This window comes from Petaurus breviceps, unplaced genomic scaffold (genome assembly GCF_028583685.1).
Source record: "Petaurus breviceps papuanus isolate PSGF00001 unplaced genomic scaffold, PetGlider_PUasm1.0 419, whole genome shotgun sequence".
Taxonomy (NCBI): Eukaryota; Metazoa; Chordata; class Mammalia; order Diprotodontia; family Petauridae; genus Petaurus; species Petaurus breviceps.
The window spans coordinates 9,438,061-9,444,811 of NW_027186324.1; the positions used below are offsets into that span (position 1 = coordinate 9,438,061).

At 42.3% G+C, this 6,751-nt stretch overlaps 1 pseudogene; it reads left to right on the forward strand.

Annotated features, from left to right (window-relative positions):
• The first annotated feature begins 793 nt into the window (after positions 1–793).
• Positions 794–2,036, forward strand: LOC138171161 (glycerol-3-phosphate phosphatase-like; annotated as a pseudogene).
• The last annotated feature ends 4,715 nt before the right edge of the window (positions 2,037–6,751 follow it).

The window sequence follows — 6,751 nt, forward strand, 5'->3', positions numbered from 1 at the left end:
TAAAAAGCTTCTGTACAAACAAAGCCAATGTAACCAAAATTGAGAGGGAGGTGGGAAAGAGGAGGAAAGTGTATTTTGTTTTTGGGTTTTTTTTTGGAGGGCAATTGGAATTATGTGACTTGCCCAAGGTCACTTGGCTAGTTTTTGTGTTGTGTCTGAAGTTAGATTTGAACTCAGGTCCTCCTGACTCCAGGGCCAATGCTCCATTCACTGTGCTACCTAGCCGCCCCCAGGAAAGAGTATTTTGAAGAAGGGATGAGCAATAGCAAAAAAGTTACAGAGAGGATGAGGACTGACTTGGATTTGGCAACTAGGCCATTGGTGACCATAGAGAAAGCAGTTTCAGTGGAGAGGTTAGGGCAGAAGCCTAATTGCAGGGAATTAAGATGAAAGTGGGTATGAACACATTTGGTGTTTATAGCTTTTTCAAAAATTTTGGAAATGAAGGGAAAGTAAGAGATGGGAGTTTGTTCTAGCTAGAAGGATCGGGAAGACTTTTATATCAATCAATGAATTAACAATAAACAAGCATTTATTAGATGGCTACAATGTATCAGATACTGTGGTAGGATCTAGTGATGCAAATAAAAAGAAGGTAATGATTTATTGGAAAGTAGTTTGTATTCTAATGAAGAGCCAAGTACATACATGTATACATGCCGCATAGACATAACTAAATACAAAGAAGTTAAAGAAGTCATTTAGGACAGAGGGTACCAGAAATTAGGGGAGCAGAAAAGCTTCGTGTAGAAGACTAGTGTTTGAGCCACATCCCAGGAGCTTGGAGGCAAATATGAGGAGTGAGCGCATTACAGGGGATGGGGAGTGCAAAGACCAAGAACCCACTGAATTCCATGCGTGCAAAACGGAAAAGCCAGTTTGGTGGGACTGCAGAACTGGAGGCGGGCAAGGGGATAGGCAGCCAAGAACATCTGACTTAAGAGTGCTCCAGCTGCTCATGTATTTTGAACATAAATACCAGATAGTTAGAAGATTGGTAACTTTTTCATCTATGAGATAGCTCTTAATGATGTTTTATTTTTGTATACACTAGAACTAAGACTTTGTTGTTAATTTTTCCTTTCCTTTATGTCTTATATGACTTTGATTTAAAATTTTCCATTTTAGAATAAGAAGAATTATACTTTCTCATCCCCACCCTCCTTTTGTACAAGAGGAAATTAAAGGAGATATTTAAATTGACGAGCGGGGGTGGGGCCTGCTAGGCGGCAGGGGGGGCCGGCGGCCGCAGCGTCCGGCTCAGCGCCCACAGGGCGCACACTGCTGGCCAACGTGGACACGCTGCTCTTCGACTGCGTTGTGGCGAGGGGGCACCGCGGTGCCCGGCGCGCCCGAGGCTCTGACCGCGCCGCGGCCCAGGGCAGGCAGCTGGGCTTCGTGACCAAGCACGGCAGCAAGACCCGCGAGGCCTACGCCGAGGAGCCGCCACGCCAGGGCTGCCCGGTGCCGGCCCCGAGGTCTTCGGCACGGCCGGCTGCACCGGCCTCTATCTCCAGCAGCGCCCGGAGGGCGGCGGGAGCCTGGCCAAGGCCTGCGCGCTGGGCAGCCTGGCCCTGGCCGCCGAGCCGGAGGCGGTGGGCACCTCGAGCGTGGGCCCCGGAGCCCGGCGTGGGCGCCGTGGTGGCGGGCTTGGACCCCCACTTCAGCCACGCCAATCTGACCAAGGCCGGCTGCTACCTCCTACAAGCCAGCTGCCTCCTCGCGGGCACCAACTCGTGGACAGCCGACTCCCGCGGGAGGGCGGAAGCTACGTGGCCAGTCCTGGCCGTCTAGTCCGGGCACAGCCCATTCACCTTCCACTGTGTGGCCAAGGCACTCGGCCTCCATCCAGACCGCGCGTCATGGTGGGAGGTCGTCTAGACACTGATGTCCTCCTGCGGGTTACTGTGGCCTCAAGACCATCTTGGCTCTTACTGGGGTCTCCAGCCGGAGGATGTGAAAGGGACTGTTCTTCCAGGATTCCTGATTTCTGTGTGGACAGCACAGCCGACCTCACACCAGCTCTTGAAGATTAGAGTTGCAGGGTCTTTAATCTCCAAAATCAGAAATCAGTTACCTTAATTAATGGGTGGGCTTGAGCATGTACAAAGCATGTATTGGAATGTAAGAAACCATAGTTTGTAAACCTTGCCGTTGAGCTGGGGACCGGGGAGCAGAGGAGATGAATTTGTTTACAAATTTCCTCTGTTTTAAGATGCACTTTGTAAAGAAGGAGGGGGAACAGTGTCGTGGCTCCTGACTGTGTATTTTGTTGGGAGGGAGAGCCCACCGCAATGCCTGCCTTCCAGGGATTCAGAGAACTTCAGAGTTGTGACTGAAGCCGCAGGGTTAGGGAACGGAGTGTTTTAGGCTTTCGTTCCAATTTATCGTTCAGAAGAATCTGAAATTCAAAGTTTGTTCAGGGATAAGCCTTTTTTTCAGGCAGGGAGGTGAGGCTATTTTGTGACTTCTGAGTACTCCTACAAACCAAACCAGGCCCAGCCTCAACATCTTTTTGTCCTAGGGGAAGCCATATCTTAGAGGTCTTTGCCTTAGGGTTACCAAGACTTGGGGAAGGAGAGGGGAATAATCCCATATGGTAGACCCTCCATTGAAGCCAGGATCTGACCCCACCTCTTTTCCTCTTACCCATACCCTTTCAAGACAACTGCACTCTGATTGGTGTCACAAATGGGCATTTGTTGCATTTCAACAGGGCCCTTGGGCCTTTGCCTCCCTCCAGATGTATCTTTAAAATCTCAGGACATCTCAGAAGGCCTGAGGAAGTCTCAATCCATCTCCAATATTTATTTAAGATATTAAGTGAAGTATATTATATAGAACAGTTTAAGTGCCTGCTAGAGAGAATGTAAATGGTGTCCACCTTGCGCAGTCTCCTTGTTTAGTGAACTGAAAGTGGGTGTTGGTACCAAAAACTATTTTTTTACTTTTGAACAACTTTGTAAAGTGGTGGAATTAAATCTTAAGTGTACTAATTGCTGTTCTCATGTCCTAGGAAAAATATTTAAAAGGATTTCAAATACTTGCTTAGGACATGTGTGGGCAGTGCTTCAGTGAGTGGTGAGAGAAACCATCAGGGTGTGCTTTAGAAATGTGTGTTTGGTTAGATCAGATTCAAGATTCAATGATTTAACTTGTAACTATTAGAAACTCATCAGAACTTAAAGTAGTTTGCAAGAGTGCTGATCAAATATTCTACATTTCAACTTAACTCTGCACTGTCCAAATAGCTCTCAATACAAAATAACCAGGCTTGGCCAGTCCTTATGATGGTCGGTGTCCTCTCCAAGAATTCTAGAGTAATTGCTGGGAACTCTCTCACCCTTGCCACCATTCATTCCAATTTGATGGAACCCAGCAATTCTGGGTTTTTCAAACTCACAAGGTTGTCTCCATGTTTCGATATATCCATAGATACTAACTCTCCTAAGACAAAAAAAAAAAAGTGGACACAAAAGAGGTGGCCCAAACCAGATTAGGGCTTACCTAAGCGAGACATATGTATTAGGCTTTGTTTTAGATGCCATGTGTTCATGACCATATGGAAACTGGGGTAGGAAATAGAACAAGCTCTTCATTCCCCCTCATCCCCTTCAGGAGAACATCTCAAAACTATCCTGACATGATTCATAACTGGAAAGGAAGTAAGCAGTGAATAACTGTTGTAACCTTGTAAACATTCATATACTGAGTTATCAGCTCTTTTGTCTCTGCAACCAATAAGGGGACTTTACATCATCTCAAAATACAAATCCTTTAGACCTGAGTTACACATGGTCAGAAGCTGGCCCCAAGTTCCCACATAGCCAGCTGGAATCAGGAATGGCACTTCTGATTATGCTCCATAGAATGACCCCTTTAAGTCAGTTTAATCGCAGTACATACCCAAATGTTCATACACAAACAGAAATATATACATGTATGTGTCTATTATTAATATAAAGTTTTCAGGTGGCAAAAGAATGTTCATTGTAAAGCCAAGCATGAGCAGCTTTCCAGAGGACTGCTGCTGTGAACAGCTTTTAAGGTTCTGATTGCACAGTATAGTGAACTCTATTTATTCAATAACAAGTCAGAGCAAAACATTCACAGAAAATCAAGGTACAGCATTCATAATGTTATAACATCACAGAAAATAAAAATACAGTATTCACCATGTCACAACTCAACAACTTATCACTAAAATGGCCACAAAGTTTTCGCCAAAGTGGTCACATAGTTTTCAACAAAGTACAATCATTTAGTAACTCAATCATTTAGTACCTCAATTGTTCAATCATCCTTAAGGAGGCTCAAAGGTCACAAAGTACAAAAGTCAAAGTTCTCCACCCATGGAATGAAATTAAGTTACAACTTCAACAGTTACCACTCAGTACCCTCTTAAGCGGTATTGGAAAATACAAAAGCCATTGACCCCTAGGTCACAAGTAAATTATAATTTCATCAGTCACTACTCAGTCAATTTTATCAGTCACTACTCCGTACCCACAGAGAGGTCTTTTCACCTCGACTCGGGGCAGGCTTTCAGCTTCCATGGTTTCTCTTCCATGGTTCCAGCTCCCGCCTGAATCTAACCAACTGCCACCCAAGTTCAAAGGCAGACAGCTCCCAGCTTCTTGTCCAGCTCTCTGTGTAGTTCCTGCTTCACATTGGGGCTCACAGTGTCCAGTCCATCTAAAATCTTTCACAGTCTCTGTTCCTGGTAAGACAAGGCTTAACAAAGTCACAAGAACATTCATACACATGAACAAAATCACAGCGTTTGTACAAAGTACCAGCACCACAGTCATGCTTCCTCAGTCTTCTGCAGCTCCAGCTGGCCCTTGGAAATCCTCGGCAGCTTCAGCTGGCCCTCAGAAGCCTTTAACACCATAAGCTACATTCTCAAAATCAAAATCACTTTATCCAGCCTCCATGAGGCTCACTCCAAGAAGCTCTGTCTCGGTTCTCAATTCTCATTGCTCTTCTCAGTTCTTCTCAATTCTCAGTTCAGTCTTCATTCCAGCAGCAGCTGCCCTGCCTCCATGATGCTTATCCGAAGAAATTCTGTTTGTCCAGCTTGTGTTCTTCCTTATATAAGGTATAACTGCTTCCTGTTCTGCCCCTTCCTGTAACATCAGCAACTTCCTCCCACGGTGTTAACCACTTCTGTGTTAACTAAATAACTTAAACAAGGTATTGACTTGAAACAAGGTGCTAAGTACCTGCTTACTTGCCAATACAAAGGGGCAGGGAAGATCTTCAGATTCCATTAACATTACATACATATCTAGGTCTATGTCTATCTTTTTTGCCACTTGAAACTTTTACATATATGTACTTATGCATACATCTTATATGTGTGTGAGTACATATATATATATGCACATATGTTTGCCCCTTGAGACCTTTAGCTCTTTTTTTAAGGTTCTTTTAAAAATTTAATTTAAATGTTAATTTATGGAATAAAACAAGCAATTCCATAACATAGCATGATAAAAAAGATGATTGCACACGAAAGTACAAATCTATTACATACAAATTGCTCTTCCTTTTAAATACATAATAAAGTTATAATATAAATTTCTTTTTTTCCTATTTTCTTCTCTTCTCATGCCCTAGAGATGACTACCATTAGACGCAAATAGGTGTATGTGTGTATAATATATGTATATATGTGTGTGTATATACACATATGTATGCATGTAAAATTATTCTATGAACATTTCTATTTATCAGCAATTTTCTATGACCATAAAAGAGGTACTTGGTGACTTTGAAATAATATAGAAAATCCTGGGCCTTCAGAATCATATCATTAATGAAGAAATTCTTTCTTTATGGCCTATACAATATTTAAAATCAACATGCTATTTTATTTTCTCTTTCAGGTGTTTGGGGGTATGGTCTTTAAGGTATTATACAATAGTCTTTTGATAGACACATTCCCTTCAAGGAAAGATAGGCACAGTATATGTATACCTAGTTAACACTTCTGGCCACAGGAGGGCTCCCAATACTTTCATTCTTTGACACATTTCCAAACACAACGATTGTTTGTTCATGAATCCTTGAGGACAAATTGTAAAGTGGGCTATGTATTTTATTTTAGAAGTCCCAGAGTGCCTGTCATATAATTACCTTCCCTTAAGTGATAATAATAATTTTAAATGCTATTAGTACTTCGTGGTAATAAAATATTTTCATAAATTGTTTCATTTGAACTTTTCAATAAATAATCTTGTTATCCCCAATTTATAGGTGAGTAAACTGAAATTCAGAGAGATTAGTGATTTACTTAAGGAAACTAGTAAATAGTGCAGTGAATTCTCGAACAGAGGTCGCTTGGTTCTGACATTCTATGAACATTGATTCTCAACTCTAACATCTAAAACTCTAGGAGTGTTTCCCATTATCCTGTCGTTCTACTTCATACTCTTGGGCTCTATCCTTAATCTTTGCTTCAGCTCAAATACTGGCCTGAAAGCAATCATTTGGGGGTCAGTGTGAATGTTTTGGGAAATGTGTTACCCTTCACAGGGTTATTTACATATTAAACCTTAATCTTTCTGTGAAGAAACCACACACACACACACGTGTATGTGTATATGCAACACATGTGTATGTATATGTGCACATACATGCACATGTGGGCATATATGTATACAATATGCTCCTTTTAAATGATCAACTTAATGGTTGTTATGTTAATATACAGTGATATGTATATAATATGTGGTACCAGGAATTG